The 12,673-nt window shown below is 39.8% G+C and overlaps 1 protein-coding gene across 5 annotated transcripts in view; it reads left to right on the forward strand.

The window, feature by feature from the left end:
• LOC147027869 (CUGBP Elav-like family member 3) overlaps positions 1–12,673 on the forward strand; it is a 404,118-nt gene that overhangs the window by 14,245 nt on the left and 377,200 nt on the right. The window contains exon 1 of one of the 5 annotated variants that reach the window (XM_085877583.1): positions 8,794–8,907. The exons of the other annotated variants lie outside the window; for them this stretch is intronic. The gene's annotated coding sequence lies outside the window, so the exon portion shown is untranslated. Of the gene's footprint in view, positions 1–8,793; positions 8,908–12,673 lie in introns of those variants that run through there. 5 annotated transcript variants of the gene reach the window in all.

The raw sequence follows: 12,673 nt of genomic DNA on the forward strand, positions 1-12,673 counted from the left end.
TCCGGATAAGGTATTATCAGCATCCACCGTTCGTCTGTCCGTCCGTCTCCAATTTCGACTTCTCCGGCCAAACCGCTGGACCGATCCGGCTGAAATTTGGCAGCAACGTTCCGCTCCAGACTGGTAACAGGGGTTATAAAACTCTAGAGGCGGAATAAAAATTTTTGGGGCCCTAAGCACAAAAAAAATCTTGGCCCAAAACACTTAAGAGGATTCGGTGTTATTTTCGCACTCGCTTAACCGATGCTGCTTTCGACTTGACTGCAAAAAATCTGGAGTGATTGCCATGTTTTATTGCCTTTTTCCCCTCCTTGGAAAAAAAAATGCCATGTTGAGGTGTTCCATTACCAATCGGTTTGCTATCGCTTGCCAAGCCAGCTGTTCCTTATGACCGGTTTTGTTGGACTGCTTGGTTGAGTGCTTAAGTCACTTGGCAAGTGCTCTACAAGCTGATTGGTAATGGAACACAACCCAGCACTTGCTGGAGTGTGTTTATTTTATTATTTATATTTTCTGAGCTAACAATTTTTTAATTTATAATGTTTTTTGTACACATAGACGAGACTTTTGGAAGAGCTTAAAGTTTCTTGTGGAGCGCTCGTCAAGTTGCTCAAGCACTCAAGCAAGCAGTCCAACAAAGCCATTGATAAGGAACAGCTGGCTTGGAAAGCTGATTGGTAAAGGGACACATCCCAGACGTGCTCGAGTTAGACTAAAGACCCTTTTCTGGTTCTGCTGTTTGTGTAATGAAAAAAGTTAATTCCCGGTGATTTTTCAAGCCTTTTCACCTTTTGTTGAGCTATTTTCTGCTTTTCAGCATCGCTGGGGTAATTTTGTTTCAATATCAGGACAGGTGCTCTGGCACGCTTCTGATTTTCAAAACCGCAACATTCGCCCGTGTGCATTGGTTAGTCCATTTACTAATGAGGGGGTGTTTTGTGATCCTACAATCAATAGCAGTGTGGATTCGCTAAACAATATCGACATAGATCAATATTAGGAATTGTACAAATTTTATCGTGATTATTGTTGCATTTTCATACAGCACATAAAACGTAGTTATTATTCCACTTGCTTTCTCGACTAAAATAACCTTACCCCCATAATTTTGTAATAGCCCTGTCTAGTTAAACATCAGAGAAAACATTTTTCTAATCGATTCATTACATGACATTGCTTTCTTTCCTTGAGATGGAGCATTCCCTTTGTGCTGTGTTTGTCACCACTCACAAGTTGATGTGGTTTAAGTCAGGAAAGTGAGACCCCATCTTTGAGAGCGGGGGTAAGAGCATCTGAAAAGGTTGTGAACCGCGATCAGTCGTACGGGGCCCCATGTTAAGCCGCTGTCACACCTTGACGTTTTAGCCAGCGTATGGCAACGTATCAAAATGTATGTAAAATGCTGGCGTACGCTGAACTATTGATGTTTTTTTCCAGTTTTGGGCGTATTCATAACGACTTGGACGTATGCATAACGTATTAGTAACGTACACAGAACGTTTCGATAACATAAAGATAACTTATACCAACGAATGCTTAGCGTGTTGTCAGCATTTACAAACTATGCCCAACGATAGTCTAACTTATGCATAGTGTATCGTATACAAAATATACGATACGCATTGTATACGTGCTCTTAAAGTATACAAAACTTACCCATAACGTATTCGATGTGTGCCAGCGTTTTAGACAAATTTTTCATACGTCGGCATACGCTGGCTCAATCGTCAAGGTGTGACAGCGGCTTTATCTGGGGGCCCCATGCCTGTGCATGGGTTTTCATGCCTCTCACGCCGCCTCTGCCCGTGACCCATGTTGAGCCCGGGACCCATGTTGAGCCCGGGACCAATATTGAGCCCGGGACCAATATTGAGCCCAGGACCCATGTCAAGCTTGAGGCCCCTGGGCCTGCACGGGCTCTGTGTGCCCGTGCGTTAATCCGCCACTGCAAAGCTCGTTCCAGTCATGTGACTTTAAATATGTCAAAATGGCGGATTTAGTAAATTTCTTCAAAAATCTTCTTCTCCAGATCCACCAGTCAGAATACTACTAAATTTAGATTACACCATGAAGGCAGAGTCCAGATAAGCTACACGTCCAGTGGTCCTATTTGTTCGGTTCACTTGTAGTGCTCAGACGTTTAACATCTTTTGCCTGATGTAATGTGACAAGGTGAATGATTATGGTGAAATTGTAAGGTGTAAATTGTAAAAACAAGTTCATTCTAAAAATTCATATTTTGTCTCATTTTGCTCATATAAATGGTCTTGATAGATCTTTGCCAAAGTGTGAAAATGGAAAGTTTAATAATGGATTCCTATACCATTGTTGTCATATTTAACATGCAGTATTTTGTGTTGATGTAGTATTTTTTATGAGGGTGTATACAGTCCTCATTGGTGAACAGGATGAGAAGCCCTGACGTAGAGCCATGAAGATTTGTTTACACTAGGCCTTAAGTGGTAGAGAAGCCGAGTGGGTGAGAGGGAACAGGGCTTTACATTGGCCGCTAACCCCAATTAGCCGGCTGACAAGGCTGAGCTCGGTGAATTTTCTCAACCACATCGGAGGGTTAGTCCAACTTGTAGGCCAAGTGGGCATAGGCATCGTTTCAGTGAGTTTCATTATCAGGTCCAGAGAAAGAACAAGACAAAATGATGTGAGCAATACAGTGAGCCGCCTGCAAGTGTGTCATCGGTGCTGTTAAATGAAAGAGGCCAAATATGGTAGATGGCCCAGCTGTTTCCTTCCCACAAACTTAAATGTCACTCACTGCCTTGAGCAGTGACGTCACCAGGCTCCCAGTACCATAAATGTGAATGTAAAGTCAGCGCACTTCTTTAAAAGAGCTGAGCCTTGCAGGCTCAAGTCGCTCATCCCTCTTGGCTGCTTAATGTCGAGTATAAATGAGCTTTGGTTGGTGAGTGATTTAAAAAGTGATAGAGGACATGGTTCAGCAGCGAGTGCCTTTGAATATGATGGTTGACTTCTCGGTTTTGATAATGTCAAAAGCAACCATTAGCCATCCAATTGATTCTGTCCACTGTGCGTCCTCTGGTGACTTTGGAGTCCATTTTGGCTACGTGATTGCATATACTATGCTGGCTATGTGATTTTTGTCCACTACGGGTCCTCTGGTGGCTTTGGACTGGCACATGTGCCCACAGGTATGGCACCGTAGGTTGTGCTAATGGTATGTGCAGTCTTGGTCTTTCTGTTGTAGTCACTTGAAATCACATAGCCAGCATAAATTTCTCTCAAAATGAACAGTCCCAGCTTTCACTCGGCTTCTACAATGGAGCCAGTCAGCTGCGTGCTGGTCCCAGGTATGGTATTAGGGTCGATCTTTGTCTTTGAGGCTCTTCCTGAGGGTGTTCTTTATAACATTTATGTTGACCACGTGGATGTCTTTACCTTGGGTCAGCTCACCATGTAAAATTTGCTCGGGAATGCGTTGGTCGTTCCTCGGAAGAACATGAATGGCCCATCTCAGCTCTATCTTATGGAGAGTAGCTTCCATGCTGCAGGCCCTCACTCGGTGCAGTACCTCATTGTTTGTGACTTTGTCCTGCCATCGGATCTTTATGATTGATCTGAGTTGGTGTTGGTGAAATTTCCTCAGGGCCTTGATATGGCATTGGTAGGAGTTGACCCATGTCTCTGCCCTATACAAAAGAGTATTCACGACTGTAGCCTTGTAAATATTGATTTTTGTGTCCAATTTAATGCCATCATACTGCTTCCACACTGTTAGGGTTTCCACACTGTTAGGGTTTCCACACTGTCAAAGAGACGTCCATATGCAGAGCTGGCCTTATTGATGCAGGCATGAATCTCTTCAACTATCATCTATCGAGGCATTGTTGCAAAGCATACTTCCAAGATAGGTGAACGTATTGACAATGCTGACAGCCATGCCATCAACTTTCATGTTCGGTGTAACAAATCAGAGCCTGGATGTCTGCCTTTGTATGTACAGCCAGTGCACAGTCATCTGTGGACAGGAGCTCTCTAATCAGGGCCTCTGTGACTTTGGTTGAGGCATGTAGTATTGAGAGGTTAAATAGTTTCCAGGATCTGAACTTGATGCTCACAACTGGTGGCATGTCCTGTGTTGCCTCATCAAGCATGGCTGCAAGGAATAGGTTAAAGAGTGTTGGTGCAATAACATATCCCTGTTTTATAACACCATCACTCGTTGTGATCAGCCATTACTTCGAGTTACTCTGCTTTTGCATCCCACAAGTTGTTCTTGATTTATCTTAAGGCGCATTGCAGTTTATATTGAGCTCCTCAATAATGCTGCTTCCTGGTAGAGGAATGTGGCTGTGCGAAGAAAGCTGCGTAAGCATATTTCTTTTCTTCCAGAAGTGCAGTATGGAGATTCTTGCATAATTTTCATCAAACTAGTCATTGTGTTTGTGTTTTTGATCAAACCAGTCTTTTTGTTTGTGTACAAGCAACTTCTTTGCAGGAGGAGGCCATTCGGCCCATCACGGCTGCACAATGGTGTCTAATCTATGGTTGTTTCTCCATGCTCTATCCTTTCTAAATGCTGAGAGCCTAGCAAAGAAGCAGTACGCACCATTTTAGTCTTTGGTATGACTCGGCCGGGGTCGGATTCGAACCGTCGACCTCCCGGACTTCACCTTGAAATATATTTTTCTTTGCTTGATCATTATCTAAGGCTCATGAGGTTGCCTATCCGTATATAATGCAATGATCAAGGACATTCGGAGGCATCAGTATACTTTTAAATGAAATACAAGGGCATTATGACACCATGCATTAAATCTACAGAGTAGGATTGGATTTGAACCTGTGTTTTAAATGAGAATGTCAAACAGGGCAACTCAAATGTTCTCGTCAAAATGGATAGCCCCTTCAATGGGAGGGATGCCATGGTGGAACTTTAAATGTGCACACTCCACCACCAAGCGAATGATATAATCACTTCACACTGATGGCAGATCTTGGAGCACATTACGAGTGTACACATGTTGAATGAAAACAAGGTCTCCATTATGCACTCAATAAAATTTTAATTTATTCTGAAAATCTAATTGCAATGCCACTGAAGAATTATACAGAAGGTATGCTCAAGATAATTATTGGGCTGACACAACAACCAAAGCTGCCAAGGAAAATAGCTTACTGGTGTATTTCTAGTTAGTTAAACGAGCATAATATTGGTTCTTAGATTGTCATAATTGCATCCCACAGCTCTTGTATATTTTTACATCACTCAAGTAAAATGGCAATTAATTGTGTTGGCAAGCCCTCGATTTGATGCCTTTCAGATGCTCAGGACTCATGGACCTTCATGGCACTGCTATTGCAGTTATAGAGAAGAGGAAGGTAAGTTGGATACCAAATGGGTATAATGACCTCGTCCAAAGGACACAGGACTGGTGTGGATATCAGATGCTGTGGATTCACTTGGAGGCAGCAGTATAGTATTAATGATTTGGATTCAAAGCTTGTAGAAAAGCCAGTCCCAGAAGAATTGAAAGTCGACTTTGTGCAATGTCTTTAGCAAATCAGTCGTGCATAATAGGTCACATGACCTCTTAGCCACAAGGATCCTACATTTTACTCACAAAGAAAGCAATGGTAAAGTTATCTGAGCCGGACCTGGGAGACTTAGCCATTCAAAGGAAAATTCATCTCATTTTCAAAGCAGAAAACAGCTTGAATTCTACATACACTAGATTTCAACACGTGGGAGACCACATTCCCAGCTGTGTGTCAACAAAATCAGCAAGCATAGGTTTAATTATTCCACAGCATCAATTAGGCGAAGAATCTATTAACCTGTTAGAGGATTCTCCATCACGTTTGCTGCCAGTCCGTCTTGCAATATCAATTGTCCAAATACTTGTGGGGTCAGTGTCTGCATTAGCAGACAGCAGTCCAGCAATCAAAAGAGAGTTTTTGGCAAACTGCTCGAACAGATTGTATGGTTAATGCACCATCATTTTACTCGTATTGTAAACGAGCATTTTCAGAAGAAATTATGTTAATGCTCTGCCACTTATGCTCCTCACATAACAAAACAGTCTGACAATACTTTTACTCTCTAAATTATCAGAATTATTCTGAAGGATGTCAATCGATCCGCCAAGTGGTTTGTGCTCTGTCGTCCTGAGCAAGAGGTTCAATCAGATTACAATATGTGTGTGTATATATATATATATATATATATATATATATATATGTATATATATATATATATATATATATATATATATATATATATATATATATGTATATATATATATATATATTTAGTAAACAGGAATAAATTCCTGTGTGGGGCAATTGTAAAACAATTCTGACCCAAGGATCTCATGACTCATTAATTATGTGGCAACAGCCCACTGTGCTATGGAGTCTTCAGAATATCCTCAGAAATTTCTCACACTAACACTGCAAACTTTTTATGGCAAATGTCTTGCAAGACCGTGTGTGTGTGTGTGTGTGTGTGTGTGTGTGTGTGTGTGTGTGTGTGTGTGTGTGTGTGTGTGTGTGTGTGTGTGTGTGTGTATGCATGCTCATGCAGGTGAAGGTGTATTGGAGATAAACCTCATAGAAATTTAATAAAAAGGAATAAATTCCTGCATGAGGAAAGTTTGAAAAAATTCTAATTCAACCTGGGACTCAAATCCAAAGACCTCATCACTTCAGCAGCAACAGCCCATTGAGCTATTGATAATTAATGCATTCCTGAGCTGATGATTCACAAAGAAATGATGAAACTGGTCAGTCGGCTGTTGTGTAGCATTTTAATTCTCATGTATGTACCATTTGTGAATGGCTGCAGCTGGAGAGGAACTTGGGTATGGTTTGAAACACCAAAGGGCTTACCTTGCATAGCTTTTCTTGGTTGACTTATGCAGCATTATTTCACTCCAAGAGCAAGAGCGGTCACCTATTTCATCATCGCAGCTACCTGGGAAAATTTATTTGGTGAGAGCTGTTGATTATTCCCTCCAGTTGCGGGTGAGAGACGTGATTGGATCTTGTTATTTATATGTTAACTGCTATAGGCATTGCACGTGGAACATGCTTGGGAGCCTTGGTGGCGCACATTTCTGTCTGCGCTGTCACTGATGACTCACCAACAAGCAATGAAACCCGTATGGCCGCTGAGGGGTGTATGTAACATTGGGATTCTCATGTATGGACTGCTTGTGAATGTCTGCACCTGAAAACCCGGGAAGGGTTTGAAACAGCAAAGGGCTCACCTTGTGTAGCTTTCATGACTGTTTTGTGCAACTTTCTTTGGCATGAAGAGCATGGGAGTTTATGTATGTATTTATAACATATATATATATATATATATATATATATATATAGATATATATTTATATACATACACAGTATATACGACCCGTGAACCCGTTGGGTTCCCGTTGTAACAGTGGTTGATAAAAAAAAAAAACATTTCAGGAAAATAAAGATAGCTCCAGCAAACTATACCGCTGAGGTTGTTTGCATTGATCAAATAATCCCGAAGAGTACTTAACTTGAATCGGGAATTGACTTTTATCCCGCTCCCTGGAGGAAGGGAGCGTCCGGTTTTGTAATCGTCCGGTTTGCTTGTTTGTTTGTTTGTTTGTTTGTCTGTTTGTTAGCAACCTTACGGCAAAACGGCTTTAGCAAACACTATCAAATTAAATCCACAGGTGGGCAATGAACCTTGGACGACCCCATTAACTTTTGGGTCCAATTGGATCAAAGGTCAAGGTCACGGTCACGAAAATATCAAAATCGTTTTTCGCTCATAACTTCATCAAAAATGATCTGATTTACTTCAAACTAAGCTTATAGTGAAACTTATTCTATTTGTCACTTATAATTCTTCCCATTCCTGTCGTGAAAAATGCATATTTGTGAAGATCGGTTGGGTCCGAAGACTTTATGCCTTAAATGGGTGGGATTTGTTGTGCCTGGCACCACTTGTTTAATAATTTTTTCGTTGCCAGATTTGAACGAAACTTGATATTGCGCGTCAATGTATAAAAAAAACAATGGAGAAAATAAAGTCGAAGAAATTATTGTGCGTAATCTTCTAAACACAATTTTATTTATTCATGAACACGGAGGTATTAAATCAAAATGGCGATGTTTATTTTATGCTGAAAAATAAATTGTTCTTTGTCTATACTAAATGTTTGAGATTTTAAAACAAATAATTTCAAGAAAAAAATATAGCTCCAGCAAACTATACCGCTTAGGTTGTTCGCATTGATCAAATTCTCCCGAAGAGTACTTAACTGAATGGGGAATTGATTTTTCAATTTTTTTCGTTGCCCGATTTTAACGAAACGATACTGCACACCGCAGGAGAATGGTGAGTAAGGTGGCCCTAAAATTTTTGCACTATTTTGTACCATTTTGGCTGTATTTCGGGAACATACATACATACATACATACATACATACATACATGCATACATACAAACATACAAGATGAGAGTTTTAGTAAAACATATATATATATATATATATGGTGTCCCTAAAAAAATGACATCATTTCGTAGTCTAATAACATAGCTAATTCTCGCTCAAATGATCTCAAATTTTAACAAAATGTGTAAAAACTAACGAAGTTGAATGTTTAATTCTTATCTCGATGAGAATCTACCAGGAAGATGGATTGGTGTGCCAGTGATAATGACAATGTGCTGTTGAAATACGCACCACGTTCACCTGACTTGACACCTTGTGATTTTTTTTCTATTGGGCTATGTGAAAGGACTGGTCTATATCCCCCCTCTTCCTACAAGCCTGGAGGAACTTAAGCAGAGAATCACTGAGGCGCTGGAGAATATTACGCAAGACGTGCTACAGCGTGTTTGTCAGCAGCTGGACCACCGACTTGACGTGTGTCGTGTCACAGGCGGTACGCATATTGAACATTTGTGAAGTTTTGAGAAAACGGTTATAAAATTTACATCCCTCTTAATCTCTTGTTCGAATTTTGATAAATAAATATTTTATTGTTCAACATGAAGCCTACTTACTTTCGTTTGCCTGGGACATGTAGTTACTTAGATATTCAAGTTTCAAATGATGTCATTTTTTTAGGGACACCATATATATATATATATATATATATATATATATATATATATATATATATATATATATATATATATATATATATATATATATATATATGTGTGTGTGTGTATAAAACGTCTCCCATGCTCCTCTCGCTGAAAATGCTGCATGATTCAACCAAGAAGGCGAACACAAGGTCAGCACTATGCTTTCTCAAACCCTTCCCAGAGTTCCTCCACAGCTATAAAAACAGACATTCACAAATGGTACACACCTGAGAATCCCAATGCTACACACCCCCTCAGTTGCTGGACCGGTTTCATTGCTTATTGGCGAATTATAAAGTTAATTTATTGATATAATCCAAGCCACCTGGGTTTTGCTGAAGAGGTGAGAGCTGATTGGCTATTCCCTCCATTCACAGGTGAGAGATGTGGGTGGGTCTTTATTTATTGACTGCTTTTGACATTTGCATGTGGTACATGCTTGAGAGCCTCATTGGTATGCATTTCTGTCTGCGCTGTCACTGATGATTCACCAATGAGTGATGAAATCAGTCCAGCAGCTGAGGAGGTGTGTATCATTGGGATTCTCATGTGTGTACTATTTGTGAATGTCTTTCTAGCTGTGGAAGAACTCTGCGAAGGGTTTGATGCAGCATAGCACTTACCTTGTGTCGGGCTTGTTGGTTGATTTATGCAGTAGTTTCGGCTCGAGGAGTATGGGAGGTGATAATTTATTTATATAATCCTAGCCACCTGGATTTGGTTGATTAGGTGAGAGCTGATTGGCTATTCCCTCCATTCACAGGTGAGAGATCTGGGTGGGTCTTTCTGTTATATATATATATATATATATATATATATATATATATATATATATATATATATATATATATATATATATATATATATATATATATATATATATATATATATATATATATATATATATATATATATATATATATATATATATCGATACCCGTGCACATGCACGGGATAGCAATACAACATAGCTGGCAGCAGACGACAGACCGTACACGGGGAATGATAAAAATACGTATTGTGCAAAATGCAAGTGGTACTATGGAACGCCAAGACTTCCTAAACATTGTCGGCATGTCCGCTAAGTGCCACAGCAATTTCATAGGGATCGTGTGACAGCGAGCCAAGTTTTTTATTGTGCAAGCTTGGTATTATAATAGATATATATATATATATATATATATATATATATATATATATATATATATATATATATATATATATATATATATATATAAATATATATATCTTCTTCTTTCGGCTGGTCCCTTTCGGGGTCGCCACAGCGGATCATCCGTATGATCCGCATAGTGATTTGGCACATGTTTTACGCCGGATGCCCTTCCTGACGCAACCCTGGTCGCATCTTACGGCACAGGGATATGGTACACCTATTTTCACCGGGGTATACACCGGCCCAGTATACTGGTACTCATTTCGCCGACCTCGGAAGGATGACAGGCTGAGTCAACCCCCTGGTGTATTAATTCAGTGGCGCAACGGGAATTGAACTCAGGACCTTTTGGATCCCAAGCCGCTGCCCTAACCACTGCGCCAACTATATATATATATATATATATATATATATATATATATATATATATATATATATATATATATATCTATATATATATATATATATATATATATATATATATATATATATATATATATATATATATATATATATATATATATATATATATATATATATATATATATATATATATATATATATATATATATATATATATATATATATATATATATATATATATATATATATATACATACATACATACATACATACATATATACATACATATATATACAGACACACACACACAGAGACACACACACACACACGTGTGCAGTAGTAAATACAACCCGTCAGTTCGCTGATGGGAACAAGGGGGGGAGAAAGAGGGAGGGAGAGAGAGAGAGGGGGGAGGGGAGGCAGAGCAGATGAGGAAGGGGAGGCAGGGAGAAGGGGGGAGGGGGAGGTGGGGAGAGCGACACCTCACCAAACGTTGCTATACACTGTGGGAAGGGGGGGGGGAGGGGGGTGTGAGGTGAGAGAGACAGAGACAGAAACAAACAAACGACAGGTGAGGGCTGGAGTTAGCAGAGAGAATGATATGTGACGCTGAATGACCAAGCACAAAAAAACATGTCAGAACAGCAGCACACACAATGACACAACGGCGTTTGTATAGTAATCCGCTGGCACATCTGCAAAAATTTTGATATCCCTGTTCCAAAAAATTTGTGGGAATATGAAAAAGCAATCACTGAAAACATGGAAATACCATTCATATATGACTTAATGATCCCATGGAGTGTGAACATCGAAAACAAAGCATTGTGACCAGGTATTATACTTGGGTACAAAAAATGGAGAAGAAGGCATTGCTAATTGAGGTGTAAATGCCAATGATTTTTGGAGTAAACAATGCAGAAATCAAGAAAATGACCAAATACCAAGACCTCAAGAATGAAGTGAAAATATCCTGGAAACTGAAGAATGCCAAAGTTGTACCAGTGATAGTTGGAGCTACATCCAAGGGAATGATGATGAAGTACCTCACAGATATTAAAAACCATCTCTGTGAATATCACTACAAACAAACTACAGTTGGAAGCTGTCTTGTGCTCAGTGACCATCCTGAAGAGAGCCCTCGACACAATACTTTGAGAACAGAAAACTTCACAGCTTGGTCCATGATTTGTGACCCCTAACTGAAATAAAGGTGGATACGTTGAGCCCATCTGGGAGGACTCTATTCCACATTCTGAAACTCTCATATGGAGATAACAACTAAACACACACACACACACACACACACACACGCACACGCACACGCACACGCACACGCACACGCACACGCACACGCACACGCACACACACACGCACACGCACACGCACGCACACACACACACACACACTTATTCATATATCCATATATATATATATATATATATATTTTTTTTTTTTTTATATATGCACACATATTGTGACATCTAAATATTACTAAAACTCTCATTTTGTATGTATGTATGTTCCCGAAATACAGCCAAAACGGTACACGATAGCACAAATTTTAGGGCCACCTTACTCAACATTCTCCTGTGGTATGCAGTATCAAGTTTCGTTCAAATCGGGCAACGTAAAAAATTATTAAAAAATCAATTCCTGATTCAGCCAAGTATTCTTCGGGAGAATTTGATCAATGCAAACAACCTCAGCGGTATTTGCTGGAGCTATCTTTTCTTTTTCTTGAAATGATGTTTTTTGCATCAACCGCTGTCACAACGGGAACCCAACGAGTTCACGGGTCGTCTCGTATACAATAAATGTATGTTTATATATCTATTGAAAAGGTTTGTGAAAGAGCTTTTTATATCTGATGAAGTGGATTGTGGCTGCACTCCGTCCATCCTCATTGGACATAGTCCATACCAGAAAATTGAAACATGTGGAGTGTGACGAGCATTCTGCTCGTCATACTCCACATGTTTTGATTTTCCTGCCGATTACACCACGTGCCCTCTGGTTGA

Source organism: Eptatretus burgeri, chromosome 4, assembly GCF_056783735.1.
Source record: "Eptatretus burgeri isolate ZD-2024b chromosome 4, Ebu_testis_v1, whole genome shotgun sequence".
In the NCBI taxonomy this organism is placed as follows: Eukaryota; Metazoa; Chordata; class Myxini; order Myxiniformes; family Myxinidae; genus Eptatretus; species Eptatretus burgeri.